Genomic DNA, 15,273 nt, shown 5'->3' on the forward strand with positions numbered 1-15,273 from the left:
AATGAGAACATCTTTGATAAAATGCTGTGGTTCAAATCCCATTGGAAACATTTATTCTCATTGCCGAAGATGAGATGACGGTTTAGAAAAAGTCAAGGATCAAATCTGGGAAGGGATCGGTTGGATCACACAGAGGTTAATGTTTGCACAGCTACTATTGCTGAAGAAATAGCTATGTCATCTTGGCATAATGCAAGTTTCCAACATTCAAACTGGGGGGTGAATCAAATGGCTTTGGCTCACTGCCCAGATTCTCCAACTATGTTTGTGGCCTGGTCCCATGTGTATTGATCCCATAAGAAACTCAGGATAAAGTAGACCACAGCCCCAGTGGTACTAGAACTGGATTCCTGACAAAGCTGGGAGGCTACATAAAGATATATACAGTTAAAAAAACTATCAAGGTAATTTCAAATACCATATTTGAGGGCATATAGGACCCACTGGCATACAAGACCCTCCATTTTTAGTTTGAAAATTTTAGGGAAAACTAATTTTAGTGTATTTACAGGTAAAATTTGAACCAAACCTTCAACTAGGACATCGGTGACACTCGTTTTAATAATACTGCAGTAATTAACATGAGAAAACCTTTAATAAGAGAACATTAAAACAAGTCATTATCAGACAAAAACACAATCAAACATCAATGTTCTGTAACAAACACTTTAATCATCTTCACTGCCTAGACATTCATCAACATCACTGTCAAAGCCCAAAACCTCATCATCACTTCTGCTGGTATCACTGTCTTCAAATAATTCATCGTTCTCAGTGCCATCAAGGGCGTTATTAATTCTACACTTCTTAAAAGCCTTAACAGTAATTCCAGCTCTTGCAGTATCCCAAGAAGACTTCATCCACTCACACATCTGTGTAATGGGGGGAAGTTTCACTCTTCCTGCTCGTGTTAGCGCACGGTCCTTTCCTCCTGGTGTTCCCTCATGGTATTTTTAAACAGCTTTATTTATACACACTTCTGAAGGCTGAAATTGGTTCGTCAAACCACCAGGAATAGCTGCCATCTGGGTTTTCAGTTTGCGCACTTTATTTTTAAACCTTCTTCATTTCTGTGAGCTCTGATCAGACCAGAAGTGCAGGGATTTTTTTAAATAAAAAAGAGTCCATCAGGACAGCTTTGCCATATTTTCTGCAACATAATTTGATTCCAGGTTCATCCATCCAGCCTTTTGGATGAACAGGAACAAACACACGAAGTGGTATTTTTTTTCTTTGGGGTGAGTCTTTCTTTTAAATATTACAAATGGTGAAAGGTTTGTGCCATTAGCACACAAGAGGCCAGAATGACTGCATAGTGGGTCTTTTCATGACCAGTGGTTTTTACTACGATGATTTTAGCTCCTTTAACACTCACAGTTTTGTTGGATGATGCATCAAATGGTACAGGAACTTCATCCATGTTCCCTATTTGGCTCAGTTCTAAACAAGTACTTTTTCGTACATATATTACAAACTTAAGAAGCTCTAATATTTTGTCTTCATGATGCACTGGCATTTTCTGTGCAGTTGATATTTTTGTACACATTGATAGACAGTGCGATTTCATGAACCAGTAACACCAACCTTCTGTTCCAGTAAAATCCTCATGCTTTTGTTCTTCTCCTAAGCTCTTGGCCTTGTGAATTATCATCTTGGTAAAAATGCATTTCCCTCCTTCTTTTTCATTAATCACCCAGTTTTTTTTAAATTCTCAAGTTGTGGCCAACGTGGGGCTGGACAACGAAGGTTATGTTTACCCCTTTTAGCAGTCTCTAGATGTTTTTCTTGCTTTATAATTTTTGCTGTAGGTGACGCTCCAAAGACTTCAGCTGCCGCTCTATTACCGTGCTCCCTAGCATACATTACAACTTTTAGTTTGTATGCAACAGTGTAGCTTGAGCGCTTTCCTCCTGTCAGTGTCTTGCAGATGAAAGCCTTGCAGTGCCCACAATGGCAGCTGCAAAATGTCACCTTTGTGTACAAGATTCAGGGTGGTATTTGAGGTGATTTTTGGGGGAAAAAAATTGGCCTTGTATGGCGTCAAATACAGTAGTTCATGAAAATTATTGACACCAAAAGATTTGACACATGAAAACATTACAAAATATAAAAATCAATAGGTTAGAATCAGTCAGGTTAAGTCAAGCCAAGTCAAGTTTATTGTCATCTGATTGCACAAGTACAACGAAACAGTGTTCTCCAGTCCTCTATGCAAAACGCGCAAACGCACAACCAGACATAACACTCACGTACAGACAGACAATACATTGTCAGGAAAAATGTTCATATCTACAAATAAATAAATAAATATTATTTCATGAATATGAGAGTCTCAAATGGAAAGTGTGAGCAGTTCCTTTTGCAATTCACTGTCCGTGGGAAGAACCTGTTCCTCAGCCTGGTGAGATTCTCCTGCATCTCTTTCCCAACAGGACCAGCTGAAAGATGCTGTGTGTGGGGGTGGAAGGGGTCCTCAGTGATTTTGGGTGCCCTCTTCAGACAATGATCCTAGAAGATCACATCAATGCGGATCTTTGTGTGATCTATCTCGTGTTGATTTTACTCCCTACCTCTGGGTCAGGGATGGGCATTTAGAAGAATAGGGACTCCATTAATGTGTTGGATTTGGCTGGTATTAGAGCAGAGCCTAATTCCATGGAATATGAGAATGATTGGGCTCTGATGCTGGTCTCCTCAAGGAGTCTATGGGACATGCTGGAACGATCGAGGCTGGACCTTTAATCAATACAGGATTATTTATCTGGAAGTGGTTAAAAACAGAAGGTTTCCCTGCAAAACCTCCAGTGAGCATGACTGAGCCAAAATGAAGTAAATCTCATTAAATTGGAAAAAATATTTCTGAGAAATTGCAATTTTAGACTCTGAATGCATAATTTAGGTGGTAGCAACCAACAACTCAAGTTGCCTGAGCTTATGGAAGTTGGGGTTTGGATGATACTTTGGTACAAAGATACACACATAATTGCCTGGAAATTCAACTCCCACAATAACTGTGAGCAACTATACATTGCACTCTGCTTGTCAGTTCAGATTCTTGTCTAAGACAAAAGATGAAATGCTGTAGGTCTGGAAATAAAGAACAATAAAAAAAACCTCCAGATCCTGGGAACCTGAAGTATAGAAAAGTGCTGGAAACACTCAACATGACCGGCATTTGATTCCACTGAGTTCAAATGGAAAGGAATTCCAGTTAGCAGAAAATAACCTTCAATAGTTTTGCATTGCACACTGAATGATGAATTTCTGTAAATTAGTGAGAAATAAGTGAGGGGAAAAAAAAAAATTCTCGAAGATTTCCTTTACTTAGGGAGGTAATCATGGTTGGAATACCCTGTCAGAGTAATGACAAACCACAGGATTATGCACCATCCAGGTGAATACTGGAAATTGAGTGGTAAACTGGCAGAATGAGTCACTAAGTAGGTCACACAAGGAATGTTAGCTGCATTAAGTGTGTTTCAGGGAGACTTGACTGAGGAAAAGGCGAGCTCCTGCATTTATTGCCTTGTTACTTGGTGTTCCTCAAATTTTTCAAGTTTTCACCGTTGTATCTCGATTAGTAAATGCAGCAACCAAAACAAAAGCAGACATCATAACCCAACTTGGATATCATGCCAAATAACATGCTTCGAAGATCTAATAACCGCTTTCACTGATGTGACCTTAAATGTGTAATCTCACAACCAGAGATAGAATTCGGGACCTGGAATTTTACAGAATATTCTTCTGATCTTTGGTCAGATTTAACAGATGAACAAGTAGAAACCAAGTAAAAAATGGCGCAAAGAGTGAACTGAAGCAAAAAGTTTATATCCTCGAGACTTAGAGAAGTGGATGGCCATAACATCTGGGCAATCTCAGACCTACCTTGCATCATTTCCAATATGTTTTTAATATGCCCAAGATTTTTTTTTCTCCCTTTGCTCCAAAAGTGATTAAACATTTAGTTTCAGTGAATGGCTTGGTTGCCATGCTCTTTTGACAAATGTCCCAAGAACACCTCAACCATAAAAATTCAGTCCTGTTTAATTCCCTGAAGCTTGGGAAACTCGATCTTACTGAAAGACATGGCAACCTTAGGAACATTCTGTCACCTTCAAATCAGGATCAGCCATGTACTTAGCTTTTTAGTTATGCATTTCTGTATGTGGATGCATTTTTATACAAATTACATTAAAAGTAACAAATTAATGAGAAGAACAAAAGCATTTGATCCATTATGCAATTCCCTTTCTGAAATTAATCAACTTTGATTTCATCTTGAGAGTTGTTTACTGCCTCTGACGTACTTGACAAATGGAAATTATAGCTTGAGTATACTACAAATTTGGATGGTATCCAAAATTTCACATTCATATGATCACTGCATCAATATTAATGACAAATAGTTCCATCAATATTGTATAATTTGTGTTGTTTTTCCAATCAGATTACATCAGAAGCTCCCAGAATAGTAATTGGATTAGAGGGACGATTCATAGCAACTACTTTGAATTTATCAATTGTAGATCGGGAAAGTACATTAGAAAATCAACACGGAACATCCTTTGGAATGCCCCTATTTTACTACTTAGCTCGGGAGGTGGGTAAAATAATTTAGAGGACCAAAGGTGGATAACCAAGAAAACCAAAGAACATATAGAATTTCTACCCGGCAAAATTAATCAAGTACAACTAATGCTGCGAGTACTTTTTAGCTCTTTGGACTCTGACCATTTTTAACCTTTCATGATATATACCTCAGACAGGATCCATGGGTAAACCTTAACAGAAGAAAACCAGCACCGGAAAACCGGGACATGGAGTGCAAAGGGTTAAAACAAAGATTTTAAATTTAACTTCGGTTACTATTGGGAGTAATAAAACTGGTGTAAACTAAACTAATTACAGTCAAGTGTTCTTGACATACAAGTACAAGATATCAATTGTCAAATCTTTGAAATACAAATTTGATGCATCTCATAGAAAAACAATTATTCTTGACTTAAAAAGAGAAAGAGTTGGAAACATCCAGTTGGACAAGCAGTAGCTGTGCAAAGAGATGAAATTTTGATTTTTAGCTTGAAGTCCTTTGGCCAGATCGGAAACATTCTACAGATATTGTCTGACCTGCAGAGTGTTTATGGCATTTTTCTTTACTTCAGGTTTCAAGTACCTGCAGTTTTTACTTTAATTTGTCTTCATTTCCAGACATACAACACTTCATCTTTTGTCTCAGCAAGAATCTGAACTGACAAGCAACTCTCTGAAATGCTTAGTACCTGGAGCAGAAGTGAAGGTAACATCAAAGGATTGCAGGTTGACACTCCAGCAACTCCTGTGATCTGGCATGTTTTTAATCAGTCACACAGATCTTTACTATTAACTAATTCTAACTAAAGCCTAATATCAAGTAAAACCTCTAGCTTAATAGGACTGCATTTCTGACTTTTAGAAATGAAGGGTTACCAACACATCTCAGAACCATTATATAACCTGAGGAGTGTATATACTTGAAAAGAATGGTTCACCTGCTCAGAGGAAGGTGATCAGGGCAATTTTGGTGTCTGGCACTGGTCAGGTTCTAAGGGTGCCTGATTGGAGAATTTTGGCTTCTATTTAGAGGCAAAGTGTCTGAAAAGAGATGCAAGTTCCTTGGAAGAGAAGGAGAATAAGGTACCATCTCCAATGCATGCTTGCAGTGGAGGATATCCCTGACTTCCTTAAAGATTTCCAGTTATGATCAATTCTGGCACTGGATTAAGTGATATGAATCACCTGGGATCTCACTTGATAGCTCTGGAAAAAAAAATTGGGCGGAGCACACCACATCATCCAGACTAAGGGAAGCTTTAGTGTTTAGGTCATGATATAATGAAAACCCGAACTAATCTATAAATATGACAGAACTGTCATTTCTGAATTTTCTGTCAAAGCCACCTGCTGGATTTTAGAAAACCTTCACAGAACATTGCACATAACATATTAAAGGCCCACTAATGTGTTAGTGAGATCAATGCTACTGAGAAACATCAATTAAAATTAAAAGAGCACAAGAAAGTGGAGGCTATTATTCGTGAATTTTTCTGGCAAAGTATAGAAAAGGGTTCACATCAAATCAAGCTGATGGGCCCACCTTAAAGTGTTTCCTGAAACAGTGTCTGCAGTGAGAATTCTAGCTCACTCAAGCCAGCTTTGTAACAAGTATTTGCATGAGGTTCATGGGAACTGGGTATTGGGACTGGGATTCATGAGGGTACCAGTGGACAGCAGGAGTTTCCTAAGGGACTCGGGCTTCAACAGTTTGTGTTCAGCACCATGGACCGAGGAAGGTGACTTGGATGCCTGAAGCACGGGTTCACCACTGGAACAGACAGGAGCCCTGCAGCAGCTTACAGAAGTGCAGGAGGCTACAGCATCGGAGGAGGTGGTGGGATCCACGAAGGCTCGGCGCTCTCTTTTACTTCTTGTTATGAACACAATTAGTGGTGTCTCTTTGTGTCTCTTTATGGGCAAACAAAAATCAGCATGACCATAAACGTGCATGAGGATTTTTAAAAAAATGTGACAAATTACAAGCAGAGCAAGTAATTAAGCAAAAAGGCCATTGTCATTTGGAAGGTGATCAAACTGCACATATCCTGTTTCTATTCTGTGACAAAAATGAAAATAGGATTGATATCGTAATGACTGACAGAAGCAATTCCATCTTCAGCAACATTGCAAAAAAGTTCTCAACTCATTAAGTCAAGGTAGGATGTGGACTATCTGCGCACTGCTTCATTTTTTTACATTTAAATTTAATTTTTTAAAATATGGTTTAATTTTTGATTTTTTAAAAAATTTCTCTGCTAAAGGTGCTCTATTATTTGACATCAAGTTCTCTGATTTTAGAGAAATCGGTGGGACCCCTGTCATTTGCTAGACCTGATGATGTCACTGATCTTTTTTTAAATAGTTTTTTATTATATCAACCAAAATATGTACAAACGTTTCTCGTTAAATATACACAGTGGCATTTTCTCCTTTTCTCCCCCCTTTCCCTCCCTCCCCTCTTCTCACTCCCTCCAAAACCCATAAATATTCAACGTATACAGTACACTAAAAAATAGAACAATATCTTCACATAAAGGAAAATAAATAAGAAAAATGCGTCATCTATTTTTACACACTGATTCAAGTCATTTTCCCTTCTTATCATTTTAGGGGATGGAGGTCCTAATGTTCCATGTATGGTTCCCAAATTTGTTCAAACAATGTGACTTTATTTTTTAAATTATATGTTATTTTTTCCAATGGAATACATTTATTCATTTCCATCTACCATTGCTCTATTCTCAGGCTCTCTTCCATTTTCCAAGTCGACATTATACATTTTTTTTGCTACTGCTAAGGCTATCATAATGAATCTTTTTTTTTTAAATGGTTTATCCAGTTTGAGGCCTAATTCCTCACTTCTTATGTTACTTAGAAGAAAGATCTCTGGATTTTTTGCTATGTCATTTTTTGTGATTTTTATTTAATATCAGATTTAGTTCTTCCCAAAATGTATTCACTTTCGTACATGCCCAAATTGCATGTATTGTTGTTCCCATTTCCTTCTTACAGCGAAAACATCTATCTGATAATGTTTGATCCCAATCTTTTAATTTTTGAGGAATAACATATACCCTGTGTAACCAATTATACTGTTTCATGCATAACCTTGTGTTTATTGTATTCTTCATCGTTCCTGAACATAAAGATAAAAAAATGAAGCATGGGAAAAGTTATGTGTAAATATTTTAAATCTGTTAGTTTGTACAAGTGGCTTAAATTATTATCTAACCTGATACCTCGGTATCGGATTGCATGTGCTCGCCATTTAAATGGTGATTCTTTTTTAAATTCTGTATAATCTGCATTACTCATTGGCATCGCTTCACTTTTATTTGCATTGATCTTGTACCCTGATATTTCTCCATATTCCTTCAATTTCTTATGTAATTATTTTATTGATATCTCTGGTTCTGTCAGGTGTACTATGATGTCATCTGCAAATAAGCTGATTTTATACTATTCTATATTTTTATCCCTTTTATTTTAGTTTCTATTATCAGTTCTATTGCTAAGGCGAACAATGAAGGGGAAATAATGGACATCCCTGTCTAGTTGACCTACTCAAGTTAAATTGGTTCGATACATATGCATTTACTGCTACCTTCGCCAATGGTCCATTATACAATGCTTTAATCCAATTAATATATTTTTCTGGTAGATTGAACTTCTGTAATACTTTAAATAAGTAGTTCCACTCTACTCTGTTGAAGGCTTTTTCTGCATCTAAAGCAACAGCCACTGTTGGTTTTTTTAATTTCCTTGAACTGCATGAATTAGATTCATAAGTTTACAGACATTATCCGCTATTCATCTTTTCTTAATAAATCCAGTTTGATCTTGTTTTACTATTTTTGGTACACAATCGGCAAATCTGTTTGCTAATAATTTCATTATCATCTTATAATCTGAGTTAAGTAGAGATATTGGTCTGTATGATGCTGGTGTTCATGTATCCTTCCCTGTTTTTGGTATTATTGTAATTATTGCTGTCTTACATGAATCTGGCAAGTTTTGTGTTTCTTCTACATCATTCATTACTTCCAGGAGAGAAGGAATTAATAACTCTTTAAATGTTTTATAAAATTCTGTTGGAAATCCATCCTCTCCTGGTGTTTTATTGTTCAGCAGCTTTTTTAATGCATCCTGTACTTCCTCTATTTCAAATGGATTTATTAGTTTGTTTTGTTCCTCTTCTTTCAATTTCGGCAGTTCAATTTTAGATAAAAGCTTATATTTTATCTTCTTTCCTCTCATTCTCAGTTTGGTATAATTGTTCATAAAATTCCTTTAAGTTTTCATTAATCTCTGTTGTCCTTTTTCCATGATGCCAATACAGTTCTTTTAGCTTGTTCTGTTTTAAGTTGTTTTTTCTCCCAGTTCTTTTGCTTTGTTTTCATTATGTTTTTCTCCACCTTGGAGAAAAAGAGATGAACTTTTTCATTATATCATCCCTTTTTACTAGTTCATTTTCTGTACTTACTATCTCCCTTTCCAACTGCTCTATTTCCCGATTGTAGTCCTTTTTCATCTTAGTCACATAACTTATTACCTGCCCTCTAATGAAGGCTTTCATTGCGTCCCATAATATAAATTTATCTTTCACTGATTCTATGTTTATCTCAAAATATTTTTAATTTGGCATTCAATAAATTCTCTAAATTCCTCCCTTTTAAGTAGCATGGAGTTTAACCTCCATCTATATGTTCTTGGTGGGATGTCCTCCAGTTCTATTGCTAATAACAGGGGTGAATGATCAGATAGTAATCTAGCTTTATACTCAGTTTTCCTAACTCTGCCTTCAATATGGGCCAACAACAAAAACATAGCAATCCTTGAGTATGTTTTATGCCTACTCGAATAATATCAATATTTTTTCTCTCTTGGGTGTTGCCTCCTCCATATATCCATAAGTTCCATTTCCTGCATTGATTTAACTATAAATTTTGCTACTTTATTCTTTTTGCTTGTCTTTTGTCCAGTTTTATCCAACATTGGATCCAAATTAAGGTTAAAATCCCCTCCTATCAATATATTTCCTTGTGTGTCTGCAATCTTCAAAAAAATATCCTGCATAAACTTTTGATCCTCCTCGTTAGGTGCATATATATTGAGCAAATTTCAAAATCTGAGTATATCATTACATACCTCCCCACTGGATCTATTATTTCCTCCTCTATTTTGATTGGTACATTTTTATTAATTAATATAGCTGCACCTCTAGCTTTTGAATTATATGATGCTGCCGCTACTTGTCTCACCCAGTCTCTCTTTAATTTGTTATGTTCCACTTCAGTTAGATGCGTTTCCTGAACAAATGCTATATCTATTTTTCTTTCTTCAGTAAATTTAGTAGCCTCTTCCTTTTAATTTGGTTATGTATTCCATTAATGTTTATCATCATATATTTCAATGTGGCCATCTTATATTTTGCTTACACCTCTTTTCCACTTCCTCGCCACCTCCACCCCCCTTTTTCCCATTTTCATCTCTTAGTTTTCGCTTTTTAAACTCAATGTATGACAACGTATTTAAAACATAAAATACTCCAACAATTCCCACACCCTTAACCCCAAATGCTCCCTCCCTCTCTGAGTTGCCCCTTCTCCCTTGCCGGGCAACCACAACTCCCCTCTCCATTTGGATTGCAATCTTGCTCACAAGCGTCAACTGATTTTGCAGTGACAGTTATCCCATCTCTCCCTAGAAAACTCTTTTTTTTCCCACACATATAACAAAGCTCTTTTTGTCCCCCCTTACTCCCTTCCTTCCCTTCTGTTTTCCCTCTTTAGTTGTTTACATATACATTGCTTTTTCATCTTTATATATACTTTATCACCGTTCTTCATTCATGTTACATCTCTTCATCTCTTCTTCTGTACTGCAAAAGTTCTGCAAATTTATGTGCTTCCTCCGGATCCGAAAACAGTCTGTTTTGCTCCCCGGGTATAAATATTTTAAGCACGGCTGGATGTCTTAACATGAATTTATAACCTTTTTTCCATAAAATTGTTTTTGCTATATTAAACTCCTTCCTCCTCTTTAAGAGTTCCAAACTTATGTCTTGGTAAAAGAATATTTTTTGACTCTTGTATTCCAAAGGCTTATTATCTTCTCTAACTTTATTCCTTGCCCACTCCAGTATATTTTCTCCTGTCATATATCTCAAAAACTTTACTAAGATGGATCTTGTTTTTTGATGTGCCTGTGGTTTTGGAGCTAATGCTCTGTGTGCCCTTTCTAGTTCCATTTCTTTCTGTATTTCTGTCATTCCCAGGACGTTCGGGATCCATCCTTTTATAAATTCCTTCATGTCTGTGCCTTCTTCACCCTCCTTCAGGCCCACTATTTTTATATTGTTTCGCCTACTATAATTTTCCAATGTATCAATTTTCTGAGATAACAACTCTTGTGCCTCTAATTTTTTGTCACTTTCTTCCAATTTTTCTCTTAAGACATTTACTTCCATTTCTACAGCCGTTTCCCACTCTTCCACATTCTTTACTCTTTTCCCTATTTCTGTCATGACTAGCTCTAAACTTTGCATTTTATCTTCTGCTCTTTTCATTTTTCTTTTAATTGCACTAAATTCTAATGATAACCATTCTTTTAATGATCTCATTTGCTCTTCAAAAAAGGCTTTATCTATATTTTGTCCATCTGTTTTACCTTACCTTCTATTTCTCTGAGAAGATCTTGGTCATCTTCTTCCTCTTCTTCTGTGTCTGTACCTGTGTTTGTGCCTTCCTCTTTGTTTGTCTCCCTTCTGTTTTTCCTGATGAGTTGCTTAAATCTCTTTGTCAGGCCTCTTGCTGTTGGTCCTCCCCTCCTGGGCTGCCCATCTGTCAAGCCTCCTGCTGTTGATCCTCTTGTCGGTCACCCCACCATCTTTCTCCCTTGCCTGGTTCCTCGCTCCCTCTCGTCACCAATCTCATCCTCCAGCTGAGCGCCCTGGTGTCAAGTATCCCTCAGCTGGTCCCACTCCTCGGCTGAGCCCCCCTCCCGTCAGTGTTTTATTTTTCCTTTGATTGCACACTGCGCACATTTGTTTGGCTCAGAGAGCCATCTTTGAAGTCCACCGGTCGGGAGGTCAGGACTCCTCAGGGCAGGCACCAACCTCAGGGATGAGGCGATCCTCGCCACCACTGCTCCCTGTCCCTTCGTGCAGGTAAGGCCACCTTCTTTCTTCTCCGGTGACTTCTTTTTTTCCCCGGTTGTTTTCACTTTCTCCTTCTTGGGTGCCATCTTCTATCTCTTCTCTGTAATTTTATCTTCTATTTCTTGTATTTTATATTTGTTGAGCTTTGTCTTTTCCTGACTTTCTTCTCTTTTTTTCTGGAGAGAGCTGGTTTTACCCAACCGGCTACTACTCCATCACGTGACTCCCTCATGATGTCACTGATCTTAATTCTGATTTTGTTATTCCTGCTTGGGCTTTTATTCTCAGATTGTCGTGCAACATCGGAGGCCATGATGCTAGCTCTCAGAGTAATCCCAGAACACCTCTTCCCTATCTCTTTCTCTCACCTACTTTTGGGGCATCTCGGAGAAGCAGAATTTACCTGCCAACCAGCATGTCATTGAAAAAGGTCCCTGGGGAAACCCACACCATCACCAAGAAAACAGGCAAACTCCACTGTCCACAGTGCAAGACAGAAAGAAACCCTGGCCCCCCAGAAATCTGAGGCAGCTGTAGTATCAGCAGGAGCACTTCACAGTATTCAGACACAGGTGAGTTGACGTAAGCAAGTGTCATTTGCAATCAATCAGGTACTGGGGTTTGCTCTAAACAGTAGATCAACAGGTGCTGCAGAATCGAAATCTGGAGTGCATCCTCATTCCATACTCCCAACAAGCCCAGCTGTTACAACCCTCCCATCTGTAAAAGATAGTTTGCAGGGGAGTCACAATTAGCCAACATATTTTTGATGTTATGAGCATTGCTCTTTGCAGATGCAAGTTTGGACCGTCCCATCTTTCAGATTTGTGTATCAACGATCACAAGTCAACAATATCTGCAGATTCATTAAAAATGTACGCTATGATTGACTCTAATGGATGCCCTGAATTTTAAATTTAAATAAGGACATCTATACTTCAACCCTGCTTTTCAGATTTATATTTAGATGTACATATTTTATGATGTATATATATTTTGATTAAATATTTATTGCTTTTGTAAGAAATATACAAGGCCAAAGCACTGAATTAAATACATTTCCCAATTTAATGTGGCTTAGAATGCGGAATAATGTTATTTTGATCAAGGTGGGCTTACTTAGTTTGAAAGTTGATGTATTACTTGGCTGAAGTTTATTGACCTCCAAAATTAACCTGTTTTCAACCTGATATATGATACCAACATGAACTGTAAAACAGTAAAATTAGCAGACATTATCAAATAGAGATGGTGATCGTTGGAGGCATTGAGTGAACGGAATGGATTGGTGCCATTTTGTGACACCCATAAAATCTCAGCAGGTGACAAGTATGATGACGTTCCCTGCTAACCTATGATTAAAGACATACCTTGAATGGTCAATCACTAAGATGTACTTGTGATAAATATGAAGGATATGTGAAGCCAAGAGTTTAAAGGTTAGTTAGCATTGAACCTTTTCTCTGTTGTTAACTAAGACAAAGCACTCTCAGACTGTTAGGGAAATGACATTTAGAGAGTGAGTGAACATTCCATCGTCTAACCAGATTCATGCAAATAGACTTAAGTGTGCCAAAAATTTAATTCATGGCTAACTTAGACAATGTGAAAGAAAGCAGGTTAAAAACTCTGAGAGCAATATTTTCATAGCCTGTGTACTTAAATTTTTAATTGGAAACCTCGGAGTAAAAGCACTTGGTATTTCCCAAACAATGCTAATTTGTTACCAGATATCCCATGTGTATGAAGGTGCCAAGTCATATACCGTGGATTCCCGCAATGGACAACACATGCCTGAATACCATTATCATAAAACTCAGGTTGCCTGCTTGGGTGAATCAAGGCTTCACAACAAATGCCAGGTCGGCCTTGCTCAGCAAGTCTTAAGGAGGGCACGTCTTCACCATTAGACCCCTCAATGACAAACTCAATCAAGGACTCATTTAAGGACTCTTACTTTAGCAATTTATTGTTTCTTTTTATTCTCTCGGTAGTGCAAAGGCAGTTTGTTTACATTTGTTATGTTTATATTTATTTGTTTACATGTGTACATTGTTTGCAGTTTTTTTTTGCACTACCAATAAGTGGTAATTCTGCCTCGCTGACAGGAAAATGAATCTCAGAGTTGTATGAACTCTGACAATAAATTTGAAATCTGAAATCTGGATTTGACCAGTAACAAGGAGTTAGAGTTTGCCGTTTCAAACCACCGATCTTCAGGCCATATCCCTAGCTATGACCCCCACCCTCACAGAATTCTGCCCCACTCATGACCTGAACAGATTCCTTTCCCCCCTGGTCCCTCCAAAGCCCAGAAACCTGCATTTGTTCCTCTTCTCTCACTGGAATTGCAAATCAAACCAATGTCCAATGTACTTAGCACCTTGGGAGTTGAATGTAGTGGTATTTTGAATTTGGAAGGAGGGAGAGACACATGCACCTTGCAGCCCATTCCTTTCTTTTACAGCCAGTTTAAACTGCAATATGGCAGGCAAGTCATAAACATTGCCCATGGTAAATGAAAATCAATTGCGAATGAAATTCTGACAAGTGTCTTCGACTTGAGATGTTCACTCTGTGTCTCTTTCCACAGATGTTGTCAAACCTCCTGAGTCTTCCCAACATTTTCCAAGAGTCAGCCAGTCATACAGCACAGAAACAGATGACCATGCTCATGCCAGCAGTGGTAACTATCTACACTAACTCCATATACTTACATCAAGTCTGTAGTCTATGTTTGGAAATTCAAAATGCATGCCAACCTGCTTCCTAGAAGACCAATATTTTCCATTTTTATTATAAAAAATTATTGTACTGCAAATTGGAGGAAAGTACCTCATCTTCCGTCTGGGCGCCCTCCAGCTGAATGGCATTAATATTGACCTCCGATTTCCCCATCTCCTTCCTTGTAGTTCTCCCTCTCTCTTCCTCCTTTCCCGGAGCCAAAATTCAATTCTCACTATTTCTCCTCATATCCAATTATACTTTTATGTCTGTTGGTTTGGATTTCACCCCTCCCATTCTTCCCTCTTTCTCTCCCTTAATTCAGATCCCTGCTGCTTCTCTCCTATACCCTGAAGAAGGGCTCAGACCCGAAACATTGGTTATCTATCTTTACCTCCCAAAGAGCCTGAGAGACCACCTGAGTTCTTCCAGCGTGAACTATGATCTCAGCGCCTGCAGACTTTCGTGTTTTGCTTCAACCTTTCTTTGTCTAAGATTTACAATGAGGGATATCACAGCTTTGCAGGCTAATGTTGGAGTAGTTTTCATGAGGAGCTGGGGAACACATGCTGCTGCTCAGATGCTGTTCAGAACAGGATTAAGAGGACCATTTTAAACAGGTGCAACGATGTGAAGAATATCATGGACAGGCTTAGTTCACAGCTTAATCTGCAGTATTAATGGGCTCCTGCAGATCACTTTCTTTAATTTATGTCGAGTTTGTGATCTCAGAAAGGATTTCTCTTTTCTACTGGGTCATCATCGCCTCGTAGCCCTCCAAATTCAATATATTC

The sequence above is a fragment of the Narcine bancroftii genome, chromosome 12 (genome assembly GCF_036971445.1).
Source record: "Narcine bancroftii isolate sNarBan1 chromosome 12, sNarBan1.hap1, whole genome shotgun sequence".
Taxonomy (NCBI): Eukaryota; Metazoa; Chordata; class Chondrichthyes; order Torpediniformes; family Narcinidae; genus Narcine; species Narcine bancroftii.